The 12,455-nt window shown below is 37.9% G+C and overlaps 1 long non-coding RNA gene across 1 annotated transcript in view; it reads right to left on the bottom strand.

Moving 5' to 3' along the window:
* Window positions 1–618: 618 nt before the first annotated feature.
* The window catches only part of LOC125101046 (uncharacterized), a 125,726-nt gene continuing 113,889 nt past the window's right edge, over window positions 619–12,455 (bottom strand). Inside the window, exon 4 of the long non-coding RNA XR_007127742.1 lies at window positions 619–883. This is a non-coding gene — a long non-coding RNA (uncharacterized LOC125101046). The remainder of the gene's footprint in view (window positions 884–12,455) is intronic.

Here is a 12,455-nt window from a genome sequence, read left to right as displayed (position 1 = left end):
TCCAGACATTCCCATTCTCTAGTGAAAAGAAAAGCACCCATATGTTCCCCTGCTCCTTTAAAAGCTGCATATTTTCTTCAGAGTGAGCAGGGAGAACTGATTTATTCAAGACTGGGCATTAGATTCCTGGAGTAGAGGAAGATTTTTAGAGCTCCTTGAACCGCAGAAGATGTTGACTAAAAGCATCTGGTCCTCAATTAGGTGATATTGGTAAAATAGGAAAATAGAATATGTCCCTGAAAATAAGCAGTTGGCTTTGACTAATCAGCTTAATCCACCAGGGCACTATCAAAGCCACAGAAGTCACTTCTGGGTATCCTGGTAACTCCAACAGCCTGCTGCCTAACAAGGCCAAAGCAGGCTGTGAGCTAGGAAAAAGATGCCTGCCACAAACAGAAACATTCAAACTGACTGTCTGCCTCTGCTCCTTGGGGAAAAAGCGTGTGGGGGAAGAACATCAGAAACAAGACTAAAGAGAGTGCAAAGTACAGAATACTGTTTCCTAACTACAATGAAATGAGGGGGAGAATGGATCTAGCCAAAAATAAAAACACCCTTGTAGTTACACTTTCCAGTATAAAACCTTCCTACAGTGAATAAATACTTACGGATTTGAACGCTCATATCTTCATCCGGTGGTGCAGTCCAATCAAAACCATAGGATCCTGGCGGGAATCCTGGGGTTCAAAGGCTGAGAGAATTTGAAGCACACGCTTTCTCTTTGTCTTAGTTTTGTCTACTTGAATCTGCTAAACTTCTGCATTTGACATTCTTTGAGGATGCATTAGAAAATGTTCCTCTTCTGTTTGGCAATCACCTTGTTTGAAGGGTTGATTGTCAACATCCGGGGAAAAGAGCCTGCTGGCACCAGGCCTGGAGAGGACTGGAAGGAAGGGCAGTGGCTTAGATAGGCATAGATAGGTGAATTGACATGGGAGAGGGACTTTGTCTCTAAAGAGGGTGAGGAGGGCCCAGCAGTGGTCATACTAATAACCATTCATAGCATGGCCTGATTTTTAAGCTGGTGCACAAACATTATATTACAAAAAAAAAAAAAAAAAAAAAAAAAGTAAATATGCATTGCTAACATCTCCTGCCAAAAATTTAAACCAGGTGGTTGCCCTATAGAGCTGAATATTTTAACCATTTAGGAGTGGAGCTCCCCAGCAAACAACAGAATGCCTTCTAATTACAACTTGTGCTTTTTTTCCAATTAGCAACCAACAGCATATTGTTGTGGAGATATTGTTGGGAATTGTTTGCCTCTGTTTGGATGTATTCAGGTGCTTAAATATAGGTTTCTGGGCTTGATACATATCATTACAAAAATTACAGGGCTGAAAAAAATGATTTCAGATGGACTTGTTTTAATCCATCAGATCTGAGGCAGCCTCTAGGTCAGCCTCACAGGCAGTTGGAGGCTGTTGGATAGAATTTACTGTTGTCCAGCCCACATCCTGTCAGCAATACATACAAGTTAGCTTAATTTGCCACTCTTAGCTCTACTCCTGAAATTTTGCCAAATCAGTCACTAATTCACTTTTAAGTACCATCCATCATCACTCAGATGAGCTTTGCTCCTCTTATTGATTGAGATTGATTGACTGATTGATTGACTGATTCTCTCATTAGTCTGTCATCTGAACAGAAAAAAATAATTTGGAACACTCTTCTTCAAATTGTATTTCAGGAGCCATTTAGCTCAATGTGAGTTTCAAAAATTATCTCTCTTGCCCTATTCCACTGAACCCTTCCTCTGTTATGTACTTCTGGTATAGAAAAGGTTTCATGGGCAAGAATGAACAACAATCTACAAAAAAATAGAAAGATGAAGAAAATATATAATCTTTAAAAAATAAGGAAATAATTAAATTGAAGTTCAAATTTTACCTAAGAAACTTGGTGTTGCAAGGTTTAGGTGGAATACTTTTTAAAATAAACAAACAAACAAATAAATGTATACTCTTAGCTCTTCTGTGTTATATACCTTGAGACAACTGGGAAAATGCAAATGAAACCTCTGATAATAAAATAATCTAATATAAAAAATAATCTAATATATATATCAAATATATTGAAATGTTATGCTTAAGGTGAGGTTTTAACCAAAGCAGATAATAGGAATGCTTACTAAAATGAAAATTTGTCTACATGAATATCTCACAAATTATATGGTTTGCACTGATTTACTTTAAGTAATGGGCACCTGAGGTAAACTGATAAGTGACTTGAAGGGATTTCAGAAGGGTAGAGCTAACATCTGATGCAGAAATTTCCTCAGAGGTCAATTAATCCATTGGGGCCATCCTAGTGTTTTACCTAGGTTCACACAGGTAAGTAGAAGCAGAGCCAAGGCACAACTCAGGTCTTCTAACTCATGGTTTATTTTTGGCAAACTAATGGGACCAACAGACACAATTTATGGAACTCTAGACAGTTTTCATTAACTCAAATTGAGTAATTAATGCAATTTTTAAGTAGACCTTATTTTTTAGAGCTTCTTTATTAATTCATTTATTGATTCATTTCTTCTTTGCTTTCCCACCTTGATCTAAAATGTGATCTGAGGTAGTTTAGAGAGATCTGTGCCATGAAAAAAGATAAAGCATGCATGTTAACATAAAAGGAAAAAGTATTTTCCAACACTTCAGAAATATTATTTGCCACAGGCAAATACATCCCCCCTTGTAAGAAATTCTCACAGTATTCTTACTAATTGAGAATAATCTGCAAATCTGTGAGGCTTTATTTTGTGATGAGATTCTTCTTCTCCATACTAATTTTGAGTTCTTTGTTACCACTATATTCCTAACTCTTATTTTACAGTTTTTTGACAAGATTGAGATCTAGACCCAAAGGCATACTAGAAATGATTTGTAGCCAAGATATAAATGTTAAATGCATAAATAGTCCCTGAACTAAGAAAGTCAGTAGCTGACACAGGACCCTTGCAGAGGAGAGGCTCTGACCCTCAAGCTGCCTAGCCAATGAGTGACAGCTGCTGAGGAGTTCCAGAAGTCCTAGAAGTCATGGTACATTTCACATCTAGTTAAGTTCCTGAAACTACAGTTATTAAGAATTGGGCTTTGTTTACAAATAGTTGCAGTTTAAGAATGCAACAGTTTGTTTTTCAGCTTTTGACTTTCAAGGCTTTACTTATGAGCTCACTGCTTAGCCTTAGAAGACCAAAGAAGAATATTTATGCTGCCAGTAGATGAAACTGGTGCCACTGACAGAGGTGTGAATAATGTTTATAACTTGGGGGTCACAATTTTGTTTTTATACTAAACGTCTCAATTTAAAATTGTAAATACTCATTCATTTTTCAAGGCTTAGTTTGAAGTACCACCTCCACTGAAACCCCTAAGCAGATTTAACTGTGCCTTATTTTATTTCTCTACCGTACTATTCTCCATACTACCTCATAAGTCATGTCATATATGTTTATATGTCTATTTTATCACCCTAACTACATATTTCTGAAAGGCAGGAGATGGGGTTTGTCTTTTACTGATAGATAGTAGACAAGTATATAATGGAAGAATATCATCATTTACATAAAAATCTCTTTAATATTTTGAGCTGTTTAAATCAGACTGTGGTAGGATCAGAAGAAAATTCCATCAGAGTATGAGGATTCCTTCTGGTATAAATCCAGGCTTTGGAATCTAGCTTCAAGGTCAGAGGAGAAGGCAAATGGGGAGAAAGATTAAAAATCAAAGTTTTCAGGTCTCCTTAATTCCTTATGTCTTTTGTCTTCCTCACTGGTTGCTTGAAGCAATATAGAGTAGTGGACATTTGTTGTTTTTGCCCATTCTGTTTCCTTTCCTCCTTCTTCTGGTAATAGTATCCTGATTTTGTTTTGGAGAAACTCTTTCATCAGATACGGTCAGGTGTGGTTGCCAGTTTAGATGCTCTGCCCTCCTCTAGTCAAGGCGTGGGCACCTGACCCAAGCTAGGCTGATCAGATTCCTCTCTCTGGAATATGAACAAGAGACAAGAGGCTGACTGACCCTGAAATGAACATCCTGCAGTTCCTGCTTCCAGTCCCCCAAGGGCTGTACTTCCTGATCATTCTACACCTTTTGCCTTGCCTTTCTGCTTGGTTGTTTGAGCTTCCCCTTCCAATAATTACTTCTCTGATTCAATTAGCCAAAAGTAGTTTATGTATTAGCAACCAACAAATAGTAACAGAAAACAGTGAATTGCAGATTACAATTCTATTGGTTTATTCAAAAGCCTAGCAAGAAGGAATAACTGGATATCTTCAATCTATTCATAGGCTCAATTTACTTCTTTTAAGAAACTCACTCATAGTCCAGGTAAGTATCTAAGAAATGCCAATCCCCCTTCAAATATCCCACCTGTTTATAAAACAACCCAGTTTTCGCATTCTCCAGACCAGCCTCAACATACCCGGCCTGGGAAAGCAACCCAGTGAGCTTAAAGGCCCTTGCAGTATCCAGCCCTAACCTCCCCGTCTCTTGCTTAACCATCCACCCACCCTGTGACAAAAACATTGGCACTCTTTCGTTATTAAAAGATTTCCAAGACAGCCATACATCCATCATTACCCCACTCCCAGCTAGTTGTTCACCTGTGGTTCACCAGCAAACACAAAGGAAGAACCTAATTACACTACTTCTTATTTCCTACCTTTATAGTTCTTACTCTGCATAAGGCATTATTTGAGATGTTTTACATACACTAACTCATTCAATCCTCTATAAAAACTACCTGAGATAAGGACATAGGAAAAAAAATGAGGCATAAAGATTTTTAATAGTTTGCCCCAAGTCTCAAAGCCCACAAAGAGCAGAATCAGGATTCAAAAGTAAGTAGTGTGGCTCTAAGTCTATGCTTTGAACCCAAGCCATGGTTTTGAGATGATGGGTTTATTACATGGCCAATTAGAGGGAAGAACTAATCATATTTTAATCTGCAGCAGCTGACAGGGTACGTTGACATGGAAACAAGATTAGTCCCCACATGTCAAAAACCTAAAAACATCAAGTCAATTTAGAGTGCCCTCCAGGCCTGCTTTCTTAAATAACGTGGAAATAAGCCAAAACAATTCTGCCGTGGTTTCCATTCCCAGTGAGGAGATTCTCATACTTTGGATGGGAGGTGCCTTTCTTCTTTAATTGGCCTGAAACAGACATGTTAATTTTCCAGAGAGTTTGAAAGGCAAATCTAAGTGCTAACTTCTCACTCCTTCTTGTAGCCAAGGGTTTAGCACCTTGGCAGTGGGAGGGAGGGAGGATGTTGCTATACTTGCTCAATCACTGTTGTGCTTCTGGCTGACTTCCTAACCTCTCTCTCTTTAGGTCAAGAAACGAGATGAAGAGACAAATCTGTCCATGCATAGAAAGGGTACACTGTCAAGTCCCTCCTGGTCATGAGGCCCCTCCTCACTTCAGCAGGATAGTTTGGCCATTCATAAACCAAGCTTAAGGCGATTTTTTATTGTCTTCTTGGTATTTCAAACTGCAATTAAAGTTTATTGTAGGATAGTCTTATTGGATTATATATACATTTTTACTTTCCTTAAATCTTTAAAAGTTTTCTGGGAGACTATTTAAAGCAAAAATTTGTATATTGAGTGTCTCACTTTACCTGTGAAGTCCTAACTCCAATAACTTCTCCCAATGAACAGTATGATCTACATAGATTTTGTTCCAGGAACACTAAACACCTTGTACTAGACAGAATACTCATGATATAATGACAAACGAACAAAGTACCAATACCAGTTTTCTAATTTTTTTTTTAAATAAGGGTAAGATATAACTGAAAGTTAATAGTGGATATCTGTAGGAAGAGGACTTATAAGTAAATTTTAACTTCTTCTACTCTCTGATTTATGTACTTTCTACAAAGAAGATATGCTTCTTTTATAAATAAACAAGGCAGTATTAGCAAGAATATTAAGCTTTACAAGGATCTTGTGGTGTCACAGTCATACTTTACTGGCTACTTTTACCTAATGTGTAATTAATAATAGAGGTAAAATAAGGAGGGCACTCTGCTCTTTATTTTGAAAGTAGTAAAGCAAGAAATTTGTAAACATTTACTAAAATAAGTGAACAACTAATTTACATCTTTATTCCATAGTTATATTCAGACAGTAAGAGAAAAGAATCACTTTTACCTATGAAGGTAGTCTGGTGTCTGGAGGACCTAGAGTGTGGATGCAGATCTCCCTCCTACTGCCCACGATTGGGTTCTACTGGATCCCTTGCTTTAGTAAATCTCAACTGCAAAATGGCAATAACAGCACCTAGTTCACAGGGCTGTGAAAGGACCTGGGATAGGTTGTGACACAGAAGAGCCATCAAATAAATGTCCACCTATTCATTCGGAAAACTTCCTGCACCCGTCCTATGTGTGAGTGCTTCTAATATACAAGAACAAATAAAATGGAAAAGAAAGATTTAGTGCTTTCCCTCAAAGAGCTTATTATCCAGAGAGGCAGATAGGGAATCAAATATTTATGATGCAGTAGAGTAATATTAGAGGCACTAAAAATCCTTCTGCATTTAAGTTTTCAAGAAGTGTAACAAACAAGTTCTACCATGGAGTTCTTATTTCTCTAGGCTGTGAAAACTGGATCTCAGTTGAATTTGTGCATCTCAGCGAAGATGTTCCCCATCTGGCCTTCAGTTGTTGGTCCCTGTGGATCTCTGCAGATTTTGTTGATGTTCCCTATCAACAGTACTTTGGAGTTGAACTCTCCTTAACTCCCTTGCCCCTTTAAGGTACCATGGTCCATTCTGTGGCTCCCACAGTACACTGGGCCCCAGGAAAGTCAGCAGGACCATCCTCAGTCTTTTACCATTGCCATGGTCCTCTCAGGGCATGGGAATATTGTCCCTGCCTCCATACCATGGCAGGCTCTGTGGAACCTGTTATAAGTTTCCTCAGGCCTGTCCAGGTGGGTGCTCTGTGTAGCCATTTGTACTCCAGCTTCTTCTCATTTCTCTGGGCTTTATCCAGGAAAGAAAACCTAGGCTCCCTCTGTGCTCCGATTCTGCATACCTCTAGAGGATTTCTGTCACTCTCCTTATCCCTGCGCTGAGCTCAGGAAAGATCAGGGAGCCTCACCCTTTGTCAGAGGCCCACCTTGTCTACTCACACCTTGTGTTCCCTTGGCTGGGGTACTTCTTTCTTCTGCAGCATAGAAACTCTACTTGCTCAGCTTGTCTTTTCCTGGCAATTGGTTTTTCTACGTACCTTGCTTTTATCATTTCCTGAAGGGCCCAGACTTTTGGGACTTAAAATGCAAGAAAAGACTATGTCATCCCTGCCTCAATGCAACAAAAAGTGCAATATCAAAGCTGAGTCTGGGGTGACAAATAAAAGCTATCAGTTAATAGTTGAAAACTCTTCTCTCGCCACAGAACACAGAGGCTAAGACACCTCAAAGGGAGAAAGTGCCTAACTCAACCAAGGCACTCAGGGAAGGCTTCACAGTGAAGGCTGAGTCAGATCTAAGTCTCTGAGGATGAGTCAGAGCTCAACTACACAGTCAGACAAAGGGAAGGTCATTCTACACAAAGGGAAGAATAAATGCAAAGTGACAGTGTTACATGAATCAGGACTTAAATTTATCTCTCACAATTATCTAAACCATATTAAATAACATCTCATATTGAGAATGGACTAAGCACACACATAATTGAATTAGAAGTTACTTTAGGGATTATCTAATCTAATCCCCACATATCAGAGACAAAGATATTCAGGCACCAGATGCTGACTTTTAATCCACAGTTTGAACACAAACGTGACTACAGTTAGCCTCCCACATCTACCTATAGGAGGAACTCCTACTCTCAATTTGCCCTCCCAGATATCTCCTTTGGCCAAAATTAAGTATCAATTGTATCAATACTTGTAACAAGTTTAGGAATGAGTTCTTCATCAAGATTGGGGAAAAAAAAGTTACTCTCCAATAACTCTCTAGTAATGCTGTACTTGTATTAGCTCCCCTTATATTTGTATCTCCAAGGTATGTACTAACATTTATACTTATTTTACAAATGAGGAAACCAATGCAAAGAAAGTTAAGTAACTTGTCATATAACTTAGGTTATATGTCTACTAATTGGGAAGCAGGTAGTAGATAACAAACTCTAATATCCATGCTTTTAACCCAATAACACCACATTTTTCTTCATGTTGTTATTCAGCCTACAAATATATCACAAATATACTGGCACAAATTCACAAATACATATATACAAGGCTTCTCATTGAGAGGGCCTTGTTTTTTAAAAAAACTAGCAATAACTTAAATACCTACTAATAAGGGGCTAAATTAATAAATTATTGCATACTTTCATCAGTCAGTAAAAAAAAATGGAAGAAAGTTATATAAGCTAATATGATCCAGTCTCTAAGAAACAAGACACAGTTAAGTTAAAAGTTAAAAAAAAAAGTAATAATAAAAACAAAGTATACATAGTATTTCATATTTGGGATTTTTACAAGGGGGTTGTATAAATAGTTTGATTAGCTAAGAAGTATTTCTAGAGGGCATTAGCAAGAAATGGTAGTGGATGTCTCTGAGGAAAGAGAGGCAAAGGATCTGGGAATGTGGGGTGGAAAGAAACTTATTTTTCACTGCACACTTTTTTGTAATGTTTGCATTTTTTAACATGCACAAATAAGACTTACTCAGATTCTACAAAGTGTTTTTTTAAATTGTCAACTGATGGGATTTATTTAAATCTGAAGATATTCAAGCTTAAGAATCATATAATTAAAGAACGTAGTTACTTAAAAGTATTTTTTTTAAAGATTTTATTCATTTATTTGATAGACAGGGATCACAAGTAGGCTGAGAGACAGGCAGAGAGAGAGAGGAGGAAGCAGGCTCCCTGCTGAGCAGAAAGCCCGACGCTACGCGGGGCTCGATCCCAGGAGCCTGGGATCATGGCCTGAGCCGAAGGCAGAGGCTTTAACCCACTGAGCCACCCAGGTGCCCCTTAAAAGTATTTTTAAACACTCCAGTTATCCTATTTGTATTTACCTACAAAATACTCTTTGAATGAACCAGCCTGCTTAACTCCTTGCCAGGATATTGATTCATTTGTGAGTCATGAAAGAAAATAAAGAACTAGCCAGATATGTAACTAGCCTGATGCCAGTTGGTATGTGGGAGCTTAGGTGGAGAGATGTTGGTAGGGAATGAAAGGAAGGGAAGGGCATGTGGGGGAAGGGGCAGAGAAGGTACCAAATTGGTAATTCCCAGTGCTGCTAAGATCCCTGCATTACGAACCTTAGTCCCTATCATTCAAGACAGGGACTCAAAATTCAGAATTCATGAGTTACAAGACATAAAAATACTTTTCCAAAAGGCCTCTTAAATCTCAACACATACCATATGCCACCATAAATACCCACAAGACAAATCCTACTTAGTGAATGGCCCTGGCATAAACTGTCCGACTACTTTCTTTCCACGCTTAGTTTGTCTCATTTTGTTCCTTATCTACGGATTACATTTTTTTTAAAGTTTAATCAGGTGTTCATGAAATTTTACCTCTAATACTCACCAAGTTCCTCTTAATTAGGGGGATGTGAACTTGGATAGAAGCTGCAGTAACCTGAGGGTGAAGGGCCATGTTACGGACTGAATGTGTTCCCCTGAAAATTCTTATGTTGAAGCCCTAACCTCCAATGTGATGACATTTGGAGATAGGGTCTTTGGGAGGTTATGAGAGTTAGAAGAGATAATAAGGGTAATGCCCTAAAATGGGATTAATTCTCTCTTTTTTTGGGGGTGGGGATTAATTCTCTTATAAGAAGAGGCATCACAGAGCTACTTGTTCTCTCTCTGCCACGTGAGGGCACAGTGACAAAGTGGGATAGTCTCCTCATGGTATAAATAGTTACTTTAACTAAAATGTAATGAGTTGGTCTCACACAAATCTCACCTAAGAAAAAACTATCTTAATGTTCTTGGCCCAAAGATCACTTTAGAATAGACAGTCAAGTGTCCAGAGGTCGAAGTGTACTGTTCCTCAGAGAAACTATTAGTCAGGAAAAAATAAGTTGTTAAACTGTCATAGACAATTAATATCCAAATAAATATACCTAGTAAAATAAATAAAACAACATCCACAATGGACAGTACTCATTCCAGTTATATTCAAAGAAATACAAATTAAAACAAGCAAATGATAGTACCCAATAGACATAACAATGTAGAAGTCATATGGTCATATTACATAAACACTTTGAAATCTAAGTGGCCAATACTAGATAGAAGTTAGCATATTAAGATAAATAGTATGAAATGCTATGCAGTCATTTAAAATAGCAATTGTTAGTACAATATAAAAACATGGGAAATTTGGGGGCTCCTGCGTGGCTTAATCAGTTAAGCATCTGACTCTTGGTTTCGGCTCAGTTCATGAATTTAGGGCCTTGAGTTCGAGCCCCATGTCAGGACCACACTCAGAAGGGAGTTTGCTTGGGATTCTCTCCCTCTCCCTCTGTTCCTCACTCTCTCTCTCTCATTCTAAGAAAAATAAATCTTTAAAACAAACAAACAAAAACATGTGAATTTTTAATGTTGACTAGACATGTAGAATGTTTCATGAAAAAAAGTGTGATCTAAAATACTATGATTATAAATATTATAGAGTACATAGACCTATGAAAATAACTAGAAATTACTATGCAACAGTATGTATAATTATATAGGATATGATTACAAATTAATTGCTTTTATAAATGTTTATTTATATTATTGTTGACCTTTATTAAAAATCACAGGGATTTAGGATTTAGAGGTTTATAAATATAATCTAATTATAAGAGAAAAAATAGCCAACTTTATGAAATACAAATTTTAATTATTGAGCTTGATATTTATTACTTTCTCTTTTCTTTGTTTCAAAGAATTCAGTGAATATCATTTTTTAAATTTAATTTATTTTCAGTGTTCCAAAATTCATTGTTTATGCACCACACCCAGTGCTCCATGCAATACGTGCCCTCCATAATACCTACCACCAGGCTCACCCAATCCCCTACCCCTCTCTTCTCCAAAACCCTCAGTTTGTTTCTCAGAGTCTACAGTCTTTCATGGTTTGTCTCCCCCTCCGATTTCCCCAAACTCATTTCTCCTCTCCACCTCCCAGTGTCTTCTGTGTTATTCCTTATGCTCCACAAGTAAGTGAAACCATATAATTGACTCTCTCTGCTTGACTTATTTCACTCAGCATAATCTCTTTCATAATCTCATAATCATCCATGCTGATACAAAAGTTGGGTATTTATCCTTTCTGGTGGGGGCATAATACTCCATATCATCTCTATCCATTCGTCCATTGAAGAGCATCTTGGTTCTTTCCACAGTTTGGTGACTATGGCCATTGCTGCTATGAACATTGGGGTACAGATGGCCCTTCTTTTCACTACATTTTATCTTTGGGGTAAATACCCAGTAGTGCAGTTGCAGGGTCATATGGAAGCCCTATTTTTAATTTCTTAAGGAATCTCCACACTGTTCTCAAAGTGGCTGCACCAACTTGCATTCCCACCAACAATGTAAGAGGGTTCCCCTTTCTTCACATCCTCTCCAACACTTGCTATTTACTGTCTTGTTGATTTTGGCCATTCTAACTGATGTAAGGTGTATCTCAATGTGGTTTTGATTTGAATCTCCCTGATAGCTAGTAATAATGAACATTTGTTCATGTGTCTGTTAGCCATTTGTATGTCTTCTTTGGAGAAATATCTGTTCATGTCTTCTGCCCATTTTCTGACAAGATTATCTGTTCTGTGTGTGTTCAGTTTGAGGAGTTCTTTATAGATCTTGGATATCAACCCTTTGTCTGTACTGTCATTTGTGAATATCTTCTCCCATTCCGTGGGTTGCTTCTTTATTTTGTTGACTGTTTCCTTTGCTGTGCGGAAGCTTTTGATCTTGATAAAGTCCCAAAAGTTCATTTTTGCTTTTGTTTCCTTTGCCTTTGGAGACATACTTTGAAAGAAGTTGCTGTGGCCGACGTCAAAGAGGTTACTCCCTATGTTATACTCCTCTAGGATTTTGATATAGATTCCTGCCTTAAGTTGCGGTCTTTTATCCATTTCGAGTACATCTTTGTGTAAGGTGTAAGAGAATGGTCAAGTTTCATTCTTCTACACATAGCTCTGTCCTATTTTCCCAGCACCATTTATTGAAGAGACTGTCTTTTTTCCACTGTATATTTTTTCCTGCTTTGTCAAAGATTATTTGACCATAGAGTTGAGGGTCCATATCTGCACTCTCTACTCTGTTCCACTGGTCTATGTGTCTGTTTTTGTGCCAGTACCATGCTGTCTTGGTGATCACAGCTTTGTAGTAAAGCTTGAACTCAGGCAACGTGATGCCCCCAGTTTTCTCTTGTGACATAACAAAATCTTATGACATGGCATATACTTTCAGCTACAGAGACCAA

Source organism: Lutra lutra, chromosome 5 (assembly GCF_902655055.1).
Source record: "Lutra lutra chromosome 5, mLutLut1.2, whole genome shotgun sequence".
Lineage (NCBI taxonomy): Eukaryota > Metazoa > Chordata > Mammalia > Carnivora > Mustelidae > Lutra > Lutra lutra.
This window is presented reverse-complemented; position numbering and strand designations above follow the sequence as displayed.